This window comes from Sylvia atricapilla, chromosome 7 (genome assembly GCF_009819655.1).
Source record: "Sylvia atricapilla isolate bSylAtr1 chromosome 7, bSylAtr1.pri, whole genome shotgun sequence".
Classification (NCBI taxonomy): Eukaryota; Metazoa; Chordata; class Aves; order Passeriformes; family Sylviidae; genus Sylvia; species Sylvia atricapilla.
Genome location: NC_089146.1, coordinates 37,102,865 through 37,128,194, shown reverse-complemented (window position 1 = coordinate 37,128,194; position 25,330 = coordinate 37,102,865).

The following is a 25,330-nucleotide window of genomic DNA, read 5'->3' as shown; positions in this document are numbered from 1 at the left end:
CATGCTCGAGATGTGCTGGGCCTTGCTGGGCTCTGGCTGCCTCAGGAGTTGTTTTTATTGTTGGGTGCCAGTTTAATCCCCGTCCTCATCAATTGCTGCAGTAAAAAAAAAATGGGATGAGCAGCTTTTTCCTCAGGTCTAATAAATGTCCCCACTGGCTGCTGGAGTGGGGACGGTGGCTCATGAGTTTCCAGGAGATGGACACGGCTCTGCCAAGCTGAAATTATTGCAGCCAGGGTTTGGGGTGCCCACAAACACCTCTCCAGTGGCTCCATTATTCCGTTCTCACTCGTTTGTCCATCATTCCCACCAGCTCCTGGTGTTGTGGATCCCCAGTGCCCACAGCAGGCAGGGTTTTCCCACCTCAGAATTAACCCAGACCGTGTCTGCTGCCTGCCAGAACTAAAACATCGTCACTGGGCGTGTTCCTGGGAGTTTGTCATGGCTCTAATGAGGCTTTTTTGGTGATCTTGGTGACCCTCAGTCAGTGCCAGGGCCGTGGGTGGCAGCTCCAGGCTGGGTGAGGGATGCCCAGCTCCCTGTGTCACACCTCAGCAATTCCATCCATCCTAGCAACACAAACACAGCCTAAAAACACCCAGAAATATCTTCCTTACCCCACTGCAGAGCTCAGCCTGCAGCAGGAAGGGGAACCTCTGCCCTGGAGACCTGAAATGCCACAAAAAAATACAAAAAAAAAAAACAACCCCAAAAATGGGAAATGAGGAACAGGTATCACATTTTCTTCAGTTTGTTCAACTTATTTTTTGGGCAAAACCTCGGGTGTCTCGCCCCTCCAGCTCTGAGGTATTTGCCAGCCTTTGGGCTGTAAAAAATATTCCCTGAAGCTGCAAGTTTGCCCACCCCCAGCTCTGGGTGCTGGGGCTGGGCACAGCTGGGTGCTGAGCAGGCAGAAATTATTCTGATGTTCCCTTTCACCTTCCTGGAGGCCACATCTGGGCTTCTGCAGCTGAGGAGAAGCTTCTGGATTAGTTACAGAGCAAGATTTAAAAGGGGAAAACCCCTCATGGCCACAATTAACTGTATCTGAAAAACAGGATTTTTGGAGATTGGGGCATAAAGCAGATCTTAGAGATGCTCTGCATGGTAAAGTCCAGCTTTTAATACTTGCTGGGAGAGGAGAGCTTAAAAGGAAATATTAAATTGGAGAGGAAGCAAGTACAAAGTCCAGCTGTTAAATCCTTGTTTCTGAGACTCTTTTCCTGAGCCAAAGCAGAGCTGCAGCTGCCCTGTTCCATGGGATGAGGTCTGAGAGCTCAGAGAGTGCCAGTGGTGCTTTAGGGTGCTAAACTTTGGTGTTTCCATCTTTCTCCCTCCTTAAACCCAGGGTCTGATGGGCATCTCACAGACTGCTGGACCAGAGAGAAAATCCCAGGTATAATTCCAGGCATAATTCCAAGTATAATCCAGCTCTGGGGGACAGCACAGGAGGGACCTGGAGCTGTTGGGGAGAGTCCAGAGGAGGCCACAGAGCTTCTCCAAGGCTGGAGCCCCTCTGGAGCCAGGCTGGGAGAGCTGGGAATGTTCCCCTGGAGAAGGGAAGGCTCCAGGCAGAGCTGGGAATGTTCCCCTGGAGAAGGGAAGGCTCCAGGCAGAGCTCAGAGCCCCTGGCAGGGCCTGAAGGGGCTCCAGGAGAGCTGCAGAGGGACTGGGGACAAGGGCTGGAGGGACAGGACACAGGGAATGGATCCCACTGCCAGAGGGCAGGGCTGCCTGGGGGATTGGGATAAATCCTTCCCTGGGAGTCCAGGCAGGATGGGCTGAGCTGAATCCAGCCCTGCCTTGCCTGGGAGTGCTGGGACTCTCCTTCCTCATGGTTTTAGTGATTTTTTTTTTTTTATTTTATATTTTCCCCCCTTAACTCTCCATATTAGGAACATATTTCTGATAATGCCCTTGGAAGCAGCTCTGGGTGATGGAGTGGTGTGGCTGTAATTTGCCTGCTGCTGAGTGTAGTGTTTCAATCCTCGCTGAATTTGTGCCTGTGATTTATGAGTTAATGCTTCCCCTTGTAAATTATATTAAAGAGAAAAAAAAAAAAATGAGTCTTATTTTCCCCTTTGATTTTAGCAAACTTAATGTTTATGCTTTATGTGCCGTCAGGAGGAATAAAGCACTCCGAGGTTTCCAGACCATGTTTTCAGCAGGTAAAATGCAATTATTCAGAGCAGGGAGCTCTATTTGATCCATGAATAGGGGAAAATGAAAAGGCATTCAAAAAGGCTGAGCCAAAGCCTCTTTAAATCTTCGGGAGCCTTTTTATTCCCTCGGGATTATAGAGCCACACAAAGGGGAGTGGGATCCACATCGCTCCTCTCTCTCTCCACGGGGCTCAGGCTTGGATTTCACCCTCGGAAAAGGCGGATCTCCCAGTTCACCCAGTGTTTTCCCCGGGGCTTTTCCCATCGCATGAATTCCTGCGGGAGTGACGTGGCTCTGGGGCTGGCAGCGAGGTGGGTGATGCTCCCACATCTCATCTCCTGTTCTGTGTCACCTGGCACGACCCTCCCCGCTGTCACCTCCCATCCCGTCACCTGCCAGGGGAGTTCTCTGTGCCCAGGGATGTGTCCTGGCAGCACCTGGAGCTGGTCCTGCTGGGATCTGGATCCCATCCCATCCCGTCACCTGCCAGGGGAGTTCTCTGTGCCCAGGGATGTGTCCTGGCAGCACCTGGAGCTGGTCCTGCTGGGATCTGGATCCCATCCCATCCCGTCACCTGCCCAGGGGACTTCTCTGTGCCCAGGGCAGTGTCCTGGCAGCACCTGGAGCTGTCCCTCTGGGATCTAGATCCCATCCCATCCCATCACCTGCCCAGGAGAGTTCTCTGTGCCCAGGGATGTGTCCTGGCAGCACCTGGAGCTGTCCCTCTGGGATCTGGATCCCATCCCATCACCTGCCCAGGGGAGTTCTCTGTGCCCAGGGCAGTGTCCTGGCAGCACCTGGAGCTGGTCCCTCTGGGATCTGGATCCAATCACCTGCCAGGGGAGTTCCCTGTGCCCAGGGATGTGTCCTGGCAGCACCTGGAGCTGTCCCTCTGGGATCTGGATCCCATCCCATCACAGTTCTCTGTGCCCAGGGCAGTGTCCTGGCAGCACCTGGAGCTGGTCCCTCTGGGATCCAGAGGCTCCCCAAGGTGCTCCAAGCTGCACCCTCTGAGGATGCCATCAGGAGGGTTCCAGTTTTCCAGGAGACACCACGTTTTCCTGCTGGCCACTTCCATACACATTCCCGTGTGGATCATGGATACAGCTCCTGGCCCAGCCAAGGACAAATCCCCTCCTGTGCATCCTTGAGAGTGTTGTCCCAACACTCCTGGAGCTCTGGCAGCCTTGGGAATGTCACCATTCCCTGAGGGAATGCAGTGCCCAGCACGCTCTGGGGGAAGAACCTTTTCCTGAAATCCATAGGATTTTAGCAGGAATGTATCAGTGCACGCCCCAAACTCCTTGTGCTCCATTTCCTTCCTCCAGGTGATGAAGGATCACCCTCAGGGTGGGTGAATCCAAGATTTTGGATTGATCATGGGTGCATCCAACTCTCCTTAGGGCCCTGGAGGTGTCTCCAATCCTTTCTTCCACTGAGAACTGCTGTGAGCTGCTGAAACCAAATATTCCATGGAAAAATAGGTTTGTAATGGGATGGAAAATTGGGAGCAGGGGGGGACAGAGGTCAAGGGTGAGCATCTCGTGCTGGAAAACAGATCCCAGCATGGGCTGACCCAGGAGGTGACACCACTGCAAACAACTGCTCCTCTCATGTCTCACCTTTCATATTGAACATTTCTCATTTATCTCCTATTTATTTCATATTTCACAGTAATTTATTGAGGGCAAAAAGAAAGAAAATGGCTTATTCTTTGTCCAACTATCAGGAAAGATTAAAAAAAAACAAACTCAAAACTAAACCCCATCTTGGTGTTGGTCTGGAATCTGTTTCAGTTTAGCTCGATTTTAATCCTCTAAAACCTTTCCTGAGTTTATGCTGGAAAACAAAATAAAAAATACAACACAAGCAACATCCAGGCTTTAAACTGGAATTGAGTATTTTTTTTTCCTTTTCAAAGAAATAGTTTCCTTGCTGGAGCTCTCCACTGGATCCACCAGGAATGGTTAATGGCCTCCATGCAGACTTGACACATTTTCAGGGGAATTCACTGCAAAGCCGGTCTGAAAAATTCCATTGAAATTGGGATATTTTTACATTTCAATTTGCCTTCCCTGCAGCTATTTGTTTCTGGAGTTGGTTTTCTTTCCCCCCTGCAAACCCCAGGCTGGTTTTTCTGAGCGTGAGCACCAATCCAGATTCCGCAGAAAAGGAGAAAAAGGACATTTTTCCCTGATTCCCTTATCCCTCGCCAAGCTCCTTACAGGAATTTTTAGCAAGCAGATATAAACTCTGAGCGATCCCATCTCTATGTTGAATAAAAGCACTTGCAGAGCCTTAACTTTAAATATTTCCTATTTGTTTCTGTCACATAATTTGAAGATGGTTATAGCCTGGAGAAGCCCCTGACCTAATTCAGTCAGAGCGGAGCAGGAATCGGCCCCGCTGTGGCCTCAGCACAAAATCCCACAAGCAGGAAAGTTTTTTTGGGGAAAAAAAATCTTTGTTTTAAAGAGTATTCGTCATGAAGTTCTCGGGTGGGTTTAAACGGAAAAAACGGCGGAGAGAAGGAAACAGGGAAAATCCTAGAGGATGGAGGGAAAGCGGAGATTGTTTTGGAAGAGTTTTTCACATCATCACATCCCTGGAAGTGTCCAAGGCCAGCTTGGATGGGGCTTGGAGCAACCTGGGATAGGGTTGGAGTTTTGATCTTTAAGGTCCCTTCTATCCCAAACCATTCCATGATTAAACCACTGGGCTCTCCCACAGTTGATGTGCAAATGAAATTTAATTTTTATTCCTCTCCCTTGCACTTCCAAATGCATTTCCAGGCTGCTGGGTTGTGTTTTAGGGGACAAGACTTTGTCCCTGTGCCTGTGCCGTGTGTGGGGGCTCAGGGAGGAAATCTGAATTTATCCATTTCAAATTCCTGCTCCCAACTCCTTTATCCAAGGAAACAAAGCTCCCTTTGCCCAAATCCCATCCTCACACAGCCCAGTGGTAGCAGACGAGACACTTGTGCTAATTAATATTTTATGGGCTGATAGACCTTTTTTTTTTCTTTTTTTTTTTTGCCTCGGCAGCTGGTCTTAAATAAAGACCAATTTGCAGAAGTGTTAATTAACTCTAATTACAAAACGCATTGTAGCTGCTCCGAGGATTTCCGTCTGGAGGACGACACGGAACGCCACGGAGGCTTTTCCCTCAAAACTCCAAACAAATACACAAAAGAGTGGAAAAATAGCGAAAATAGAGAAGATACTGAAAGCTGGAGAGGGATTCTGGACAAGGGATGGAGGGACAGGATAAGGGGGAATGTCTTCCCGCGGAGGGAGGGCAGGATTAGATGGGATATTGGGAAGGAATTCCTGGCTGTGAGGGTGCGAGGCCCTGGCACAGGTTTCCTGGGTTACCTGACATTTCCTTGCCAGGCTTTTGCAGCAGGAGGAGCTGGAGAAGGAATTTTTACACGGGCAGGACAGAGGGGAATGGTTTGAAACTGAGAGGAGATTTCAACTCGATATCGGGAAGGAATTCTTGGCTGTGACAGTGGAGAAGCCCTGGAATGGACTTCCCAGAGAAGCTGTGGCTGCCCCATCCCTGGAAGAGTCCAAGGCCAGGCTGGAACAACCTGGGACGGTGAAAGTTGTCCCTGCCCATGGCAGGGGTGGAATGGGATGAGCTTTAGGGTCCCTCTCACCCCAAACCTTCTGTGACTCAAGGGGTGTCCCCCATTTCCACCCAACGCCTTCTGCTCTGACACCGCACCAACACCAGCTCCCTAATGAACTTCCCCATTTCCCCCGGGCTTTCCATGCCCAGCCTTCCCTCACCCATTTCCCTGTATCCCAGATCCACAGTGCTTCACCCCGGATCCAGCCCGGCGGCGCTAATGAGGAGGAAATCAATTAGGAGCCGGCAATTAGCGCTGTCGCTGCGATGACACGTGGCCGTGTCACTTCCAGCCCTCCCCTGGCTCACGGCGCTGCCACTGTGGATGAGGATGAGGATGAGAATGAAGATGACAATTCCCGTTTTCCTGCCGCTGGAAAGGGCAGGATCTCCTCCGTGCTGCCTTTAATTGGCCTGGTGGCTCCTCATTTCCAAATGGGGTTGTCTTAGTGTTTAAAGCTCCTGGAGAGGATGGAAAAAGGCACACAAAGGGATGGTTTTACATGGTCCTAACCAGCCTTTAGATGTCCCTTTGAAAATCTGCAGGTTTATAATTTATATTGAATGATTTATAGTAACAGTATTTTATATTGTGTGGGAAATGACAATGATGATCCTGGGGAGGGTGGAAAAAAGGCACCCAAAGGGATGGTTTACATGGTCCTAACCAACCTTCAGATGTCACTTTTAATATCTACAAGTTTATAATTTATATTGAATCATTTATAATAATAATATTTTATATTAGCGTGGGAAATGATATTGGTGATGATGCTGATGATGGGTTATGGAGCAACCTGGGAGAGTGGAAGGTTCCTCTGCCCACGGCAAAGGGTTTGAACTGGGTGATTTTTAAGGTCCCTGGTCAAGCCAAACCATTCTGGGATTATTTATGGTTTCAATTATTATTATTATTTATTTTTAATTTTTATTATCATCATCATTGTCACCGTCATCATCATCATTATTATTGTTATTTGCAGCAGCTTTTATACAAAGGAGCTGGGGGAAAAGTCCCACTGCAGCTCCACTCGAGGCCATGCAGTCACTATAAATTCAGACTTCGAGCTCCTTTCTTTTTGAGCTAATTTTGGGCTGCCAGCCCAAATTCTTCTCTCAGCTCCACAGGGCAGTGACGTCCTGGAAAGAAATAAAAGGATGTGCAACAATCTAGGAAAAAAAAAATCCGCTTTGAAAGAGGACGGAGGAGAGGTTTTGGTGCTCTGAAGCATGTTTTTCCCCTAAATTAATTTCCCAATAAATAGATATATTCAGTGCTGTCAAACAGTCGCTTTTACCACCTCCACAAAAACCCCTTAGAAAGAGAAAAAAAAAAAAAATAAAAGCTTTTTGCAGCATTAACTCCTTCACACAAAACATCAGCACATTAATAAGCGCCAGGCGTGGGGGTTCCCTATTGAGCATTATCCCGGCGCCGCTCATCCCAAATCCGGGATGGGGCAGGTGGGAAGGGCTCCCATTCAGGGAGTGGGTGGCACAGCTCTTAATTAGCTGCTCTGCCAAAAGCAGCCTCCTTTTGTCCATACTGCACACGACTTCCAAAGGGCAATTCAGGAACTGGGAAAGGCCTGGCAAATTAATAATAATGAGCTAATTTCCACGCCATCTGCTAATCGCTCTCCTCGGCGGCGCTTGGCTCCCGAAACAGGAGTTTTTTTCCCACTCTCCTTCTGTCTACCAACAGGAAATAATGACATCCAGCTCGACTCTTCTGGAAGGGATTCACTTGGTATTTTGTGCTGCTCCATCGGCGCGGAGTCGTCACACAACCTCTCGCTTCAGTTCCTGGAGGGAAAATTCTCCCCAGAGAAACGAGGGGTGGGTTGGGAAGGGTGGGGTGGACCCCTGTTCTGTCCTCTTTCCCTAGAGTGACCTTTTTTGGGTTTTTTTGATTACTAGGGTGTTTTTTTGTCCTGTGTGGTCGGGGTGGGCAGAGCAGGAGTGGGGTGGTGGGCTGGGAATTCGGGCTGAGTGCTGCAGCTATGGGATGTAGAGACCACGGCCATAAATGCCAGCTGCTGATCCTAAGAGGAGCTGACTTGGCCTCTCTGGAAAGGTCAGGACCATGGGGATGCAGCGCGTGGCTGCTGGAGAATGCAGGATGGGGGTGGAATTATCCAGAGCATCCAACAGCCCTTCCCAGCCCTCTGAGCCTGTGGCACTGCTGGGATAGTCAAAGAATCGTGGAATCATGGAATTCTAGACTGGTTTGGGTTAGAAAGGACATTAAAACTCATCTGGTTCCACTCCAAACACCTTCCACTTATCCCAGCCTGGCCTTGGACCCTTCCAGGGATGAGGCAACCACAGCTCCCCTGTGCCAGGGTCTCAATTCATTCCCAGTTTCTAATCTAAATCTCCTCTTGTTCAGTTTTAAACCCTTCCCCCTTGTCCAGTCCCTACCTGCCCATGGAAAAAAAAAATCCCTCTCTGTATCTTTTAGAAGCTTCCTTTATCTGTTACAAGTGCAACGAAATGATGCCTGAACACCCCAATGCATGGAGCTTCATTCCCATTCCCTGAGGCTCCAAAATCACCTTTTCCACATGGAACATCAGCTCCAAGATCAGATGTCTCCCCACTTGGGCTTGAAACTGGTTTGGGGGCTTGAGTACAACAAAATTTCTGTTGTTCCCTGAATTTGCAGGGGTTTTTCTTTCCCTCCTTCCCTTCCCCTCGCAGCTGCTCGCTAATGGGAAGCAGCATTAGGATTTTCCCCTCCTCCCTGACTTATTGCCTGCGTGTGTTTGTAGGATCAGGATATTACCCTGGGGACCTGCGGATTGGTTTATTCGGTTTATACGGAATTTGGGAGAGCAGGAAACACATTTAACTCCAGATCACCCCTGGGAATGGGTCACACGGCCCGTGGAGTCATGAACCTTTCACAACAAATATATGTGGCCAGGTGTGAGGGAAAATGGGTTCCAGATGTCCCCCCACGCATCGGGCCAGGAGGAATTTCCTCGAAGCCGTAAATGGGACGTTTGTGGATTTCTCCACATCCACGTGAAATGGAGGGGTAAGCCAGAGAGGATCCTTCCCTGCCTCTTTTGGTTTGATAGGATGAGTTTTGGATTCTCTTCTCCAAACAGCTCCCAGGCTCTCCTGGAGATAAACCCGTGGATGGAAGATGGAAACCCTCCTGGAAGGATTCCCAGGGTTTTCCAAGGGTTTGGGCTGTGCTCTTTATCACCTGCTCATTGTCATCATGCCAATGGTCACAGGTGGAAGAAGGGAAGGAGGGCTGGAGGTCTGGAGCACAGCACAGGGATTCTGTTTGTCCAAGGAGCTCTGCAAAGCCCAGGGAAGAGCCACTGTGGAATTCCAGACTGCTTTGGGCTGGAATGGACCCTAAAGCTCATCTCATCCCACTCTTGCCATGGGCAGGGACACTTTCCACTATCCCAAGGTGCTCCAGCCTGGCTTTGGACACTCCCAGGGGCAGCCACAGCTCCTTTGGACACCCTGTGCCATCCCTCCCATGCAGGAATTCCTTCCTGATCACAAACCTCCCCCTGCCCTGTCAGTGTGGATCCATCCCCCTTGTCCTGCCATTCCACGCCCTTGTCAAAACCTTGTTTTTCCACGGTTTTTTTCTCCTGGATTAGCTCTCCCAAGTGGCTTTTTTGGTGATTTTCTCTGCCCCACGAGGGGTCTGGAGGCAGATGCAGATGTTAAAGTGCTCCAGATGTGCTGTGCTGACCTGCAGCCAGTGCTGGGACCCCATGGAGCGATTACATCCTTCCCAGTGACCTCCTGAGGAGCAATAAGGGCTTGGACATTCCCCCTGGGAAAGAAGGAACAATGCCAGAGGAAAAAAAAAAATCCAGATTGAGTATAAAGTGGTTTCAGGAAAAGGTTATTGACTCACAATTGTCCTGAGGGCTCAGGGCAGGAGGGAGGAAGTTTGGGCTCCCCAGGGGCTCTGCTTGTCCAGCCCAGCCCAGCCCACTGAACCTGAATCTGGGAAAAATGCGGATTGGGAGGGACCCCACTTCCAGCATCTGCTGTGTGTACAAACCTCACACTATTTATTTTTGATATTATTGCGTTAATTAGTGTAGAATTTCCCTGCTCTGAGCACGATCTGCCCTCCAACAGCCAATTCCAAGGGCTGGCTGTGAAACTCTCTCAGCATCCAACAATTCCAGCAATGCTTCATTCCCCCAGGGAGCTGCCCAGGGAAGGAATTTAGAACTGGGGAATTGTTTAGGTTGGAAAAGACCTCCACGATTATCAAGTCCAGCACTGCCAAGGCCACCACTGAGCTGTGTCCCCAAGCGCCACTTCCACATGGATTTTAGTTAGTCTGGAATTTATGGATAAAAGTGACACCAGCTGCACTCCAGGGGCTGAATTCCCCAGCTTGGCACTAAATAAATTACAGAAAAAGGTGGAATAACCTCATGGAATTTATTTTAAGGAATCAGCAACGGGCACAGAGCCTGAACCAGTCACAGGCAGGGAATGGGATGCTGGGCCAGAGAATCCCAAAAGGGTTTGGGTGGGAAGGGATCCTAAAACTCATCCAGGTCATCCCATACCATGAGCAGGGACACCTTCCACTACCCCAGGGTGCTCCAACCTGGCTTTGGACACTTCCAGGGATCCAGCCAGGAATTCCTTCCCAACATCCCACCTAAACCCATCCTCCTGCAGCCCTGCTCTTCTGACTTTATCCATTATTTCATTTAAAAGGGAAAACAGTCTCTCTGCTTGTCAGAGCAGCCCACGTGATGAGAAAATACTCACGACATTCCTGTGAAATGTGAAATGTGCTGCTCACCTCGGGCTGCCTCCACAGCCCAGGTCCTGACAGTGCCTCTCTCAGCGAGGCTTTTGTTTGGAGCTTCGCAAGGAATTTTCCCAATTTTACCTGTGGAATGTCTTGGATAATTTATTCTCAAGGGTCTCAGGATCTCCAAGCGGATCAGAAAATATCTCGGAGTGGGAAGCACCAGGACTGAGCCCAGGGAAAGCCACTCCAGGCTTTCTCTTCCCTCATCTCTCCAGTTCCAGCCATCCCAGCCAGTTGCAAGAGGGAAATAAACAGATGGGAGAGGTTTTTATCCCACAAAAATGCAAATAGGTTGTAAAAATGTCTGCAAAAAATCTAAATACTCAGGGAGAACGTGCCAGTTGGGATGAATATTTTGACAAGGAAAAGGGAATGAAAGAGGGAGAAGTTAAATGATGTCAGAAGGGATTGTTTGGGTTTCCTGGATAAAAAAAAATCCTGCAGCAAGAGCTAAAGTTTATTTAATGAAGGCTTTGCACCCTACTTAATAATATAAACGTCCATACAGAATTAAAGTCACAAGTTAAACTGAAATGGGCCTCAATGCTGCTAAATTTCTTTATTTCTTTAATATAAATTGGGTTTTTCTGGGGAGGAGAGGATTGGGGTTTTTTTACAGAAAACATGACCAGGAAGCTCTGGAGTGTCACCCCAAAGAGGGGGAACCTCCAGATATTCAGGTGCTGCTGCAGCTCTGTGAGGCAGAGTGGGGCCAGAAATTCCTGCTGGGTTTTATGTAGGGAGAAAACCAAACCATTTAACTCGCTGGCTTTGTTTCGCTGTAATTTTTTCAACTCTATTTCTTCCTGGTTTTTTTTGTTTGTTTCTTTTGTTCTGGTTTGGTTTGGTTTTGGTTTTGGTTTTGGTTTTGGGTTTTGGTTTTGGTTTTGGTTTTGGTTTTGGTTTTGGTTTTGGTTTTGGTTTTGGTTTGGTTTGGTTTGGTTTGGATTTGGATTTGGTTTTGGTTTGGTTTGGATTTGGATTTGGTTTTGGTTTGGTTTGGATTTGGATTTGGTTTTGGTTTGGTTTGGTTTTAGTTTTCGTTTGGTTTGGTATTGATTTTGGTTTTGGGTTTGGTTTTGGTTTGGTTTGGGTTTGGTTGTTTTTTGGTTGTTTTTTGGTTGTTTTTTTGTTGTTGTTGGGGGTTTTTTTGTTGGGTTTTTTTTTGTTTTGTTTTGGTGTTTGTTTTTTTTGTGCGTTTTTTCTGTTTGTTGATTGGTTTTTGCCTTTTTTTTGGGTTTTTTTTGTGGGGTTCTTGGTGTTTTGTTTTTTTTTTTTTCCCTTTCCCAAACCCATATCTTACAGGGTTTTTCCATCCTGAAGGATTCTATGATCCTGTCCTGCTGGGAAAGCCTGGCCAAACTGGGGCGTGAGCCCACACTGGCTGATTTTGGGGCTGAGCTTTGCCCACATGAGGTGGTTTGGATGGCTGGAAAATCCTCCCAATGCCCCGGGAGCAGAGCTGCAGGAGGACAAGGAGGGTTCTCAGGCACAAACGCTCAGCCCAGGTCGAGGTCAAGGGCAGAAAACACATCCCAGGATTTGCACTACAAAAGAAATGGGCATTTCTTGCTCAATGTTTGGGATTCCACCACTGGCCTGGGCTGCTGGACAACCTGGACAATATTTCCCATGGAGGAATTGTCCCAATATCCAATCTAAACCTTTCCTGGTGAAGTTTGAGGCCATTCCCTCTCCTCCCGTCCCTGTTCCCTGATCCCAAATCCCCCCGGCTGTCCCCTCCTGGCAGAGAATTCCAGAGAAGGAAAAGATCCCTCTGGATCCTCCTTTTCTCCAGGCTGAGCCTCTTCCCAGCTCCCTCAGGAATTCTCCAGCCCCTTCCCAGCTCCCTCAGGAATTATCCAGCCCCTTCCCAGCTCCTTCAGGAATTCTCCAGCCCCTTCTCTAGCTCTATTGTTCCTCTCTGGGTGTGGATCCTCTCAAGGATATTTGGGATAAAATTCCTTTACTCACTGGTGAAGGCATCAGTGGTCCTGAGGTAGGTGACAGTGTCTGGGGCAGCAGGATTTGGTCACAAGGAGCTGGAATCTGTGTGAAATCTCCCCTGGAGAACCATCCCAAAGGGCTGCAGGGATGTCAATCCCAACTCCCAACCCCCAGCCGCCACAAATATTTTTCCCTGTGTGAAAAAAATACCAGTTCCCTAAAAAAAAAAATCACTTTAAAGTGCAAAACATTCTGCTAGGGGGAGGAAAAAACTCAACAAAAACAAAACAAAAAAACCCCAAACCAAACCCACTCATTGCAGGGGGAAGAGTCAAAACAATTATTAGCACAAATTTCCAAGCCATTATCTCCCGAGGTGACACGGCGTGTCAGTGTCACAACTGTGCCATCCCCTGCTGCAGCTGATGGGAGGTGGCAGCCGCTGAGCTGGGCTGGGGACAATCCCTGAGCTGGGGACAATCCCTGAGCTGGGCTGGGGACAGTCCCTGGGCTGGGCTGGGGACAGTCTCTGGGCTGGGGACAGTCCCTGAGCTGGGCTGGGGACAGTCCCTGAGCTGGGCTGGGGACAATCCCTGAGCTGGGCTGGGGACAGCTCCTGAGCTGGGCTGGGGACAGTCCCTGGGCTGGGCTGGGGACAGTCCCTGGGCTGGGGACAATCCCTGAGCTGGGCTGGGGACAGCCCCTGAGCTGGGCTGGGGACAGTCCCTGGGCTGGGGACTGCTCCTGAGCTGGGGACAACCCCTGGGCTGGGCTGGGGACAGTCCCTGGGCTGGGGACAGTCCCTGGGCTGGGGACTGCTCCTGAGCTGGGGACAACCCCTGGGCTGGGCTGGGGACAGTCCCTGGGCTGGGGACAGTCCTTGAGCTGGGCTGGGGACAGTCCCTGCCTGTGATGGTGCCGTGCTGGCCGGTCACAAAAAGGTCAGTCCTGTATTCTGGAATACAGCTCCCATCCTGTAGGTTCTTGCCTCAGCAGAAGGGTGAATAATGTGAGAAACAAAGGGATTTATTTCATCAGCTGGGTTTTATTGAATTCCTTTCACCCAGGAGTCAGCCCGCCGAGGCCTGTAGGCGAATCCACGGACGGCTGGGACAAGGAATTCTGCCCACCTGGATATTCTAGAACACGTGGGTTTATTGCAGGGATAAAAGGGTCCTGCCTTCAGCCACCAGCCTGGGCTGGAGGGGAGTCCCAAAGAGAGAGGGAGAGAGAACAGCAGGGGGAGAGCTGAGAGAGAAGGGAGAGAGAGAGCAAAGGGCAGGGGAAGAGAGCAGGAGAGAGCGAGAGCAGGGGGAAGAGGAAGGGGGAGAGTTAAGAGGAGAGGTAAGAGTTGAGAACTAAAAGGTAAGAGGTAAGAGTAGCAGGAAGGAGAGGAGGAAGAGGTAAAAGATACGAGCTAAGAGAGTTAAGAGCTAAGAGAGTTAAGAAAGTTAAGAGAGCGAGGTCTTTGTTACAATCCATTATATCTCCTTTTGTGATGAATATTCTAATTTTCAGTGACCAACCAACACAAGACACAAAATCCTATAAAATCTACATACAGCCCATAAGAACTACTATATTACCATCCTGTGTTATATTTTAAACTCTAAAAACTACTCTTTAAACTTCTGTTTTGCTACATTGACCTTTGGATCCCTCAGCCAGCAGAAAGGGATTGTTCAATCCAAAGGGATTCTCCTGCAGCTAGACCATTGTTTTCAGGTTATATAGTAACTAAGACTCAGCATCCTACAACTCAAAGTCAGCTTTCATTTCTATTTCGATTACAGGTTTCATATTTTCAGAATCTTTTGCTAACCAATGATATTTATAAGGTTTTCCTGATTCATCTTCCCCAACAGAGGCCGACCAAACTGGTGGGTTTTCACCTTAAATCTGGGGGTGGGAGAGTGGGGAGGATACGGCTTAGAACCAATCCAGAATGGGAAGGGAATGACTCTGAACATAAATGACACTTACAGGACAAATCAAGGGGCAAAAGAGGAAGGGGGACTCAGACCCCACCAACCACTCAATGTCCTCACCAGAACTTTCTAGAGATCAGGGTGAGGCTTCGAAGTGACAGGCAGGACCCAAGTGTCACCTAAACGATGATTAATTAATGACAACCACTGGGGCAAACCATGGTGGGGTAAACCTTGGGAAACACGGAACAAACCTTTATAAAACAGAGAACAAGAGCGCTCAGAAATGTTATGGCGAAGTCCAAAATGCACCTGCCCACCCTGGGGACAAACAGGGACCTCGGGGCGTTCATCCCCTGGAATTTCACTCAGCAGCTTTTCCTGGTGGCTCTCCCAGCTGCAGCTGCACTTTGGGATGTGTGTGTGAGTGTTTGTGTGCGTTAATCCCAATTAAAACCATCGTCAGGGAGGGAAATAAATAAAAAGTGGAATTAGGAAGCGCAGCCAATCTCATTTGGACGCCCAGTTTTGCTCTTTTTTGGAGGTGCAGGTGCAGCACCCCAGGGCTGGTGGCGTGATCCACATCCCCAAATCCCTCCCTGGGACACGGCGGGACTTTAGGAAAGGGGAAATCACATGGAAGAAAGTTTAGGAATTAAACTGGGAAAAGCTTTTCCAGCAGCAGGATATTGGGAAGGCTCAAACCCCTGCTCTGTGCAGGGAGTCACAGCAAAAATGCTGCCAAGAGATCCCAACCCAGACTGCAGCTCTTGGCACCGGGGCTTCCATTCAGAGCAGGAACAATGAATTTGCATCCCAGGGAACAAATGCACTCCACATGCCCCGAAACAAATAAATGGAGATATTCCTTTCTTCCGCAGCCAGGAATCTTAATCTTGCTGATAAACAAAGCAGAGGGAGGAAAAAAAAAATAAAAAATAAAAGTCTCTGAATGTTTTCTGTGTTTTCTCGAGACAGAGACCTGAATGCTGAGGAAGAAAATAAAGTGAGCTTTGTGCGAGGAGAGCTGGTGGCAAAGGCAAGGATTTCACTTTTGGGGGCTGAAAAGGTTTTTTACCTTTCAGCTTTTGGTTTTCCTGCTGGAAAAGCAGCTGGTGGGATGTCCCCAGGGGTGAGGGGAGCTTGGAGGCATCTGCACCCCCAAAATCCCCCCAAAGGAACCAGCCCTGTCCTCAGCACCCAGCAAAGCACCCAAACTAGAGAGCAGACAAGGTTAGGGCATCATGTCCATTGTCATTTTCCTCTCATTCCCACATTTTCCTTGAAGTCAGGAAAAATTTCTTTGCTGAAAGGAAGGCTGGGCTTTGGCACAGGGAGTCCCCATCCCTGAAAGTGCCCCCAAAAAATGTGTGGATGTGGCACTGCCTGCAGCATCCCAGGAAAAATCCCCTCAGTCATCACCAAGGTTGTGTTTCCCTTCTACTGGGAGGTGGTTTTCTCTTTTTCCTTATGATTCTCCCAATTTCCCCAAATGAAATTATTCTTTCTTTCTTTTTTTTTTTTTTTTTTTTTTTTTTTTTTTAATTCCTCCAAACTGAGCTTTTTCAGACCACGTCCAGTGGCCTGTAGCCCCTTTAATTCTTATTTTTGTCCTGTCATTTTGGGCAGGATGCCACCCACCTTCTGCCGAGCTCTGACTTGTAATTACAGGGTCAGAAGTTCATCTTCCTCCAATTGCTCTTCCCTTTGAAATTCCAGCTGAATTATCCAATTTCTTGACCCGGCAAAAGGAAGGTGCCCACCTCATTATGATCCTATTTCACTTCCCCGAGATCCTTTGGCCCTCACTATAAGGAACAACGATTTCTGATGCTCCTTTCTCGAGTCTAAAATCCTTTCTCAAGTCCAAAGTCCTTTAGCAGCTTTTCCCTTCAGGAGAGAGGGTTAAAGCCAAGTGAGATCTGAGCTGTCCCAGCTCAGGGACACCCCAGTGGTTTTCCTTTCCCACCACCATAAAAAGGGAAGACTAAACCCCTTTCTAATGGAATAGACTTGAATTCTCTCCAAGAAAAGCCTCCATCAAGGGGAACAGATTGCTCCCAAGCTCCTGCTCAAAGCCTGGCCGAGACAGAAATTCCTGGGCTGCGGCTCGAGCTTTAATCAGGCAAAAATCCCACTGAAGTCGCTGGGAATTTGAAGCCTCAGCTTTGGCCCAGCACTTGCTGGTGGCTGCAGATCCCTGCTGCCCTGGGCTGTGCTGCTGGAAGCTCTCCCTGCCCTCTTATTGCCTGATTAATTAAAACACAGGCTGTTCTGCTGCTGTTCCTCACGCAGCCAAAGCAGAGCTTGGGGTTTTTGTTGGGTTTTTTTATCCCACTGCATATCCCAGCTCAGCCTCCTGCTCCAAGGATCTGGATTTTCCGCCTCGATTCATCTTTGGATTACAAGTGCTGCTTGGTGTCCCCTCACCCTGAGGGGGACAGACCCACCAGGCTGGGCCAAGGTCACCTGAGCGTGGCATTCTCCATCGAGCTGGAACCCAAGAAAATGGGAATGTTTTCTGTTTGGACAGGTGCAATAAATTAATCTCACATCTGGCTGAGCTCAGGCTGGAGTTCTGTCGGGATGGGCCATCCATCAGCGCTGCAAGTGCAGCATTCCAGGGTCAGCAGAGGCAGGAGCTGCCCCAGCCCCCTGCCAGCCTTCTCCAACAGCTCATTCCCAGCTCCACGGGGCCAGGAATTCCACCCCCAGGAAGATCCTGGCGTGTGGTGATGGAAAAACCTCAGCTGACCTCGGGAATGGTGGGATGAGGACAGATGAGATCCTGCTCCAGGCAGGGAATGTCCCAGGATGGTCAAGCAGGGAATGCCCCTGGGATAATTGGTGGCTGGAGTTATCCTCCAAACCATCCCTCCAGCCTCTGCAATTCCAGCCCAAGCCGAGGGCAGAGCTGCTTTTCAGAAATAGCTGAGGATCCCACCGAATCCCCAAAGGAGCCAACACCTCCAGGGCAGAGGCAGCTCGGGGGAGATTTTGTTAAAAACCCAAAAGCACGACCCCTGATGAAGAGGTCCCATCACCCCCCTCCCTCTATCTCATGGAGATTTGGCTCCAAAGGCTTTTTCCTCTCTAAAAACCAGGAGAAAAGAGACAGTTAAAAACGCCCTCCTTGGATTTTCACTGCCTCTTTCAGGACTGTGAACTTGCTTTGGAAACGTGGGTTTGAACATGTGCTTATCATCAGCTGTGACCTCGTGCCAAGCCCGGAATATAAAAACCCCCAGTAAAAGTGTCCTGACCTTCAGTTCTCCACCGGAGCCTGCAGTGCTGAGTAATTGCTCTCCAGGTCTTCAGGGAGGCGGATCCCTTCCTCCCTGCAATCCTGGCCGGGAAAAAGGAACAAACAAACAAACAGGAAAGCTGCTCCCAGCTGGAGCACGGGTCCGGAGAGGGGAATCCAGGAGGTTATTTAAAGCTTGGAGAGGTTCCAGCTCCCAGCCACGCTCGCTGGAGGGGAAGCAAGGCCAGTTATTATTAGCTGGAGTGGATTGAGCTGGGATGTCGCAGGATATCACCAGGATATTCCCGTGGGAGTGGCTGTTCCGTCACTTACAGCGGTGTGAGGAGGCTGGTGGATGGCTGCTGGTGGGATCCAGGCTCAAAGCGGGTGGTGAAGTGGCTGCTGAAGCTTGAGGAACATCACCAATTAAAAAAAAAACCCAACTCACTGAAGATCTCGTTGCTCAGCAGAGGTTTTGATGCCTAAAAGAAGCCCTTTGTGCACAATTATTGCTCTGCTGTTGTTAATTGGGGCTTCTCAGTGGTCTCTTTGTTAATTCTGCTGATCACACGCCATCAGCTGAAGGGATGGATCCCCAAAGTGCTGAAAAACCAAAGTGCAGAGAAAGAATTGTTCCAAAGATCTCCTTTTCTTCCCATGGTGTCTCCCAAATCCTGATGCTGGACCAGAGCAGCACATGGAATTGTGGATGATGCCTGGAGAAGGGAAGGCTCCAGGCAGAGCTGGGAATGTTCCCCTGGAGAAGGGAAGGCTCCAGGCAGAGCTGGGAATGTTCCCCTGGAGAAGGGAGGGCTCCAGGCAGAGCTGGGAATGTTCCCCTGGAGAAGGGAAGGCTCCAGGCAGAGCTCAGAGCCCCTGGCAGGGCCTGAAGGGGCTCCAGGGGAGCTGCAGAGGGACTGGGGACAAGGGCTGGAGGGACAGGACACAGGGAATGGATCCCACTGCCAGAGGGCAGGGCTGCCTGGGGGATTGGGGATTGGGAATTCCTGCCTGGGCTGGGATTCCCAGAGCAGCTGTGGCTGCCCCTGGATCCCTGGAATGTCCAAGGCCAGGCTGGAGCACTGGGATGGTGGGAGGTGTCCCTGCCCATGGGAAAGAGCTGGAATGAGACAAACTTTGTCTGGAATGAGATGAACTTTGTCTCCTCCAACCCAAACCATCCTGGGATTCCATGAAGTGCCTGCAGTCCAATCCCAGTGCCCACCCAGCTCCATCCCCTCCATGGGGGTGGCAGGGCTCCTTTGGGTTTGGAGAAGTGATGATTCCTGTTAAAATCCAGCAGGGATGAGCCACCTCCATCCTTTCCTGCAGGAGGCTGTCAGATCCCCCCTGGAGCTCCCGGGGTCACACTCCCCGGCTGCCCTGGGGGATTCTGAGGTCAGGTCTGTGCAAACATTCCCAGAAAAGTGCCAGAGGCTCCTGGCGGTGCCCTGGGGGAGATCCCAACCCCAAACTGCTGTGGGATGCAGGACAGGGATTTGCCAGAGGATGGGAAGCTGCCCGTGGATGGGATTCTGCCCTGCTCCTCGTGGTGAGGGACTCAGTGACTGCACCAGGGAACAACTTTCTCTGGAGGAGACTGATAATTTTCAGAGTTGGTTGTTTTTTTTGGTTTTTTTTTTTTTTTTTTTCCTTTTAAAAAAGCCCCATCAATATTTCACAAGCTGCAGGAAAAAAAGCAGGATGCCTGAACAGCTCCCACCCAGGGAACAGGGCATGAAATCTCGACACCACCAGAGTTATTTTTACATCTTATTTTTTTTTTCCCTTTTCATATTGCATAAATGGTGACTGATTTTATGCTCCATGATTAATTCAGGCACGGAATAATGGAAATCCAGGAGCTCTCATCCGGTTCAAAGGGCCAGAGCAGATAAATAATGGATGTTTACATAACTGCAATATCAATCTCAGTAACAAATGATTTGTAGGAAGTCAGCAGAGGATGGGCAGAGCTCGGAAATGCTCCTTGGAGGCAGCAGCGTTGCACAAGGAGGGGCTTCAAGCCAAACACTGCCATGTGCTGCTCCTTATCCCTGGAAAAATCTCAAAATCATGGGATGGGTCGGGTTGGAAGGGGCTACTGGGATTGAAGAGATATGGGACCACTGAGAGACGTTTTAAATCCTGATTTATTGCTCTTATCTCCTCCAGTCTCCTGGAGGAGCGAGAATGTCATACACCAGAAGGCAGTGGTCAGTGGTCACCACAAGAGCTCTAGCTACAAGGTCCTGTAAAGATTTATTAGCCCTTAAACGACTGCCACAAAGATTGTTTTTTGATCATTAAACTGATTACTGATTGTTTTGTTTTACGCCTTTTTGCCGCAGTGAGGACCTTCTAAGGTAATTGTGATGGCACACAAACTTACAGGATTGTACCTTAAAACTTCTTACTGCCTTTGGAACTACTTCTCCATCTAAACTTTAAAACTTTAAAACACTGCTTAGCTCGACAGGTTTCTGCTTAGACTATAAATCCACATTCTGGCTTCTGGTCTTTAAATCTGGAAGCTTTTTCCAGGGTCTCAGATCAAACTCTGTGTTTATTTCTGTCTGGAGCTGCATACACGAGGTTTTGAGAATTTTCTGTGCCTTAATTTCTCACAAAGGGCCTTAAAGATCATCCATTCCCACCCCTGCCATGGGCAGGGACACCTTCCACTGTCCCAGGTTATTCCAGCCTGGCCTTGGGCACTTCCAGGGATCCAGGGGCAGCCACAGCTTCTCTGGGCAACCTTGTGCCAGGACCTTTCCACCCTCCCAGCCAGGAATTCTTTCCTAATATTCAAATCAAATATTCAAATTCAAACTCTCATTTTACAAAGGGAAGGTTTTACAAATCCTTTTATGGGAACTGAGTTTCTGGGTGTTTGTCAGACATCACTGAATTCCCATTTCAGCTTTCCCGCATCTCAGAGACGTTCCCAGGGAACATCCTGCACTTTCTGAGCTGGGGCAGAAGAACTGGGCCTGGAACAAGAGGTGAAAAAAGCAGCTGCAGTGTCCTACAGAGCTGGAATGGAACCTGCTCCTCATCCACTGCCTGCTCCAAAGCCTTCCTCACGGATCCACAAATCCACGTTGGTTTGGTTTTTTTTTTCCACACCCAGAGAGATCATCCCATTCCACCTCCTGCCATGGACAGGGACACTTCCACTGTCCCAGGCTGCTCCAAACCCCATCCAGCCTGGCCTTGGACACTTCAGAGATCGAGGGACAGCCACAGCTTCTCCAGGCAATCTTTAGATCCTAACAGGAAAAACCTTTTGGCAAAGGTCCCTTCCAAGCCAAAGCATCCCGTGATCCCGTGACTGAGTTATCCAGGCACTGGCTATCACTGACCTGCTGAGGAACACACTGTACGTGATTTATTTTAACCAGAGGGGAAAAAAAACCCACTCCAACTTCCCTCTTGCCTCCAAAGTTGGGAGCTCTGCAATTCTTTTTCAGGAAACCAAAATCTGCTAAAACCCCGTGGTGTTTGCATATTTTAATACAGCTGAGCGAGGCGGTTCTGGACACTTGCTGATGTGAAATGTCAGGGTAGGTGGTTATATAAACGTTATTTTTAGATGTGATTAAAAAAAAAAATCACAAAAAACCACATTCCTTTAATGCTAACACATTTTTTTTTCCCCTGCCGGCTCGCTGGAATTAAAATGCTGTTTAGATATTCCAAGACGGGATTGCATTTTTGCTCGTGGCATAACAATTGGGGCAGCCTAATCGTGCATTTGCTAATGGTTTGTTTTAAGAGCGAGCCTTGCAGGGCTCCCAGGCTGCTCAGCAATAATTTGGCTTTGCCCTGCACAGACCTTTCCCTATAAAACTCTTTTATTACCTGCACAGCAATCTGTGGCTGGTGAGTTTTGTCCTGCTCTGCTCTGGGGACCGAGTCACGTCACTGCCTCTCCTGCTGGCAGAGAAAAATATTTAATTTGGAATGGTTTATTCAGCTTTAAACCCGCTCCTGGGTGATAAAAGGGAATAATAAATAGAAATTGGGTGGGCGGGTGGAGCCGGCTGTAATCTCCTGTGGGGAAGTGGAGGGGCAGCTCCCGAAATCCGGAGGGACCTGGAGAGCTGGATCCACCTGGAGCTCCTGGGGCTCGACAAGGACAAGTGCTTGTCCTGCACAGGGAGCAGGGATCAATCAGGGATCAGGGGTCAATCAATCAGGGATCAAGAATCAGGGAATCAGGAATCAGGGGATATGGGAATCAGGAATCAGGAATCAGGAAATCAGGGATCAGGGAATCAGGGGATCAGGGATTAGGGGATCAGGGGATCAGGGGATCAGGAATCAGGGGATATGGGAATCAGAAATCAGGGATCAGCGGATATGGAATCAGGAAACCCGGGGATCAGGGAATCAGGGAATAAGGAATTGGGAATCAGGGAATCAGGAATCAGGGGATCAGGGGTTCGGGAATCAGGGATCAAGGGATCAGGGGCCAGGGAATCAGGGATCAGAGACCAGGGGATATGGGAATCAGGGATCAGGGATAGGGGATCAGGGATCAGGGGATCAGGGACCAGGGAATCAGGGACCAGAGATCAGGGATCAGAGATCAGGGAATCAGGGATCAAGGGATCAGAGATCAGGGGATCCGGGATCAGGGAATGCCAGCACAAATCCAAGCTGCATGGAGAAGAGATGGAAATCAGCCCTGAGGAGAAGGACCTGGGGATAGAGGAAACCTGGATATGCCCCACCATGTGGGACTGGAACTCCCTGTGGCCTTGGGATGATCCCACAGCTCGGGCAGGAAAAGGGATAGGAATTCTGCCCCTCTGTGCCCAGGTGAGACCCCACCTACAGAGCTGCCCCACACAGGAGGGACCTGGAGCTGCTCCAGGGCTGGAGCCCCTCTGGAGCTGGGAATGTTCCCCTGGAGAAGGGAAGGCTTCAGGCAGAGCTGGGAATGTTCCCCTGGAGAAGGGAAGGCTCCAGGCAGAGCTGGGAATGTTCCCCTGGAGAAGGGAAGGCTCCAGGCAGAGCTGGGAATGTTCCCCTGGAGAAGGGAAGGCTCCAGGCAGAGCTCAGAGCCCCTGGCAGGGCCTGAAGGGGCTCCAGGAGAGCTGCAGAGGGACTGGGGACAAGGGCTGGAGGGACAGGACACAGGGAATGGATCCCACTGCCAGAGGGCAGGGCTGCCTGGGGGATTGGGAATTGGAAATTCCTGCCTGGGAGGGTGGGGAGATCCTGGGACAGAGAAGCTGCTGGAGTGAGTCCTGAGGGGGCCACAGAGATGCTCCAAGCACTGGAGATTCTCTCTCTGGAGACAAAATATGAACCAGCCAGACGAGGCCGCAGCAGACTTTCCATGCCCACTTCATGTGGGATAAAATTGCATGTTTGTTCCCTGTGGAATTCACAGACAGATTTGGAATTTGCTCTGTGTTGCAACACTCTGTTTTCCCAGTATTTCACGTTTCTTTGGTGTGTCCCTTCCTGCAGGGAGGTTGATAAATGCCTATTTTTTTTTTCTTTCTCTTTTTCTGCCTAATTTTAAGAATTTCTGTGGTCACTGGACAGGACAATAAATTGGGATGTCGTTAAATAACTTAATGAGGTGTCAGGAGCCCAAAAACATTCCCATGGCAGCCAGGCCTTTTAGCAATGGAACATTGATTCCCCCCCAACACCAGACACATTTCTCCCATTTTTACAATTATTTAGGGGGAAATGATGATTGGTTTACTGAGTCCATAATCCATCCTCGGCAGCTTCAGTTCATATTTTTAAAAATCTTTATGAGATGAAGATATTAATTTCCCCACGCTGCTGGTGGTGATGCTCTGTGTGCGCTGGGGTGTGATCCACATCCACATTTTAAACTGGGAAGAAAAGAGCAGATAAAGGGATTTATTGGTCTTGTGTGCTCATTAAGAAAACGGAGGGTGTTAATTGGGCTGTTAATTAGTGGGTATTTATAGGATACGCCTGACTGGCTCAACACAGAGTGGTCAGTGATCAGCCAGGGGATCCTTTTCATCCTGAAAGGGGAACTCACTCTTCCAGGACATGGGATCATCCCTGTGATCCAAACCTGACCCCGTGGGATGTAGAGAGAACAAATTTAAGCCCAGGACTTTCTTTGGCAGCTGCCTGAGCTGGGACTGCCTCACACAGAAGGGAATTTTGCCTTGGGATCGCTCAGTCTTTCCCCAGGAAGACACAGGGAAATATTGATCAGAACCTTTGGAATTGTTTCTGCTCTCATCCAAAGGCAGGATTTAAAAATTCAATGAAATTCCTCTTCAAGGCTGGGCGAAATAAAACAAGGCTGGTGGGGCTTGGCTGGGCTTTCAGGTGGACGAGGCTTTAAAGGAATTAATTCCTGCAGTGAGAGTTCCGTGTTTGTGTTTTTATGTGCTGGGATATTATCCTGGAAAAAAAAAAAAAAAAAAAAAAAAAAAGGGATTGCTTTTCCCAAGTGTTTCAGGCTCCCTGGGCTGTGCTGGCACAAAGTTGTCCCTTCTGGTGCCATCCCTCGGGGCTGGGACAGAATGAGGATAATGCTCATCAAACTGTTAATGCAAATAAGAGCAATTAAGGCAAATTGATTGGGAAAAGTGTGAGGACAACCGGGAACAAACACCACCTTCCGCTCACAACTAAACCAGTGAGGATGCTGCAGGCTCCCAAATCCAACTGTGCAGCTGACACAGGGCAGCTCTTGTGCTCCTGGAATTTATTTTGGGATGTTATTTCTGCTCTTATGTGTCCTGGAAACATCCTTGGCCAAGCAGGGATGGCCCTGGGTGGAAGGAGGCTGTGACAGTCACTTTCTCTCCAGCTGACACATCCCACTCGAGAGGGTTTGGGAAGTGTCCCCAAATCCCAGCTGGAGGATTATTATATAATATAATACATATACATATACTATATATATAATATATATATATATATATATATATATATATATATGTATGTATGTATGTATGTATATAAAAATATATTATATATATTCATTATAAAAATATATTTTATTATATATACTATATGTAATATATATTTTATAATAAAATATACATATTATATATAGTATGCATGCTTATAATAAAAATATAATATATTGTATATATCTTATGATAAAATATATTTATTATATATGATATGTATTTATAATAAATATATATTTTTATAATATATATAGAATATAAAAAATAAATATATTTCTATTAATAAATATACATATATATTATTTCTGTAAATATAGCTATAAATATATTTCTAGTTATAAATATAAATATAAATATCCCAGTACATTTAGAGCTGACACACAACTTGCTCAGTGTTTCCCTTGGCTGAGGCAGCTGCCTTAGGAGGGAGATGCTCTCCAAGGCAAGGTTTTACTTTGGGCCTTTCCCTGCTGTTAAATTCCAAATCCCAGCAAAATTTGTCTCTGTCTAATTAGGGAGAAGACAAGGTACCCGCCGTGCTTGGGAAAAAATCCTGATGACAGAAAGGATTTGGCTGTTATTATGGAGAAAAAAAATAAAATAATAATTTAAACTCGGAGTTTAAAGCCCAGCAAGGAAGGCAGGAATTCTACTGGGAATT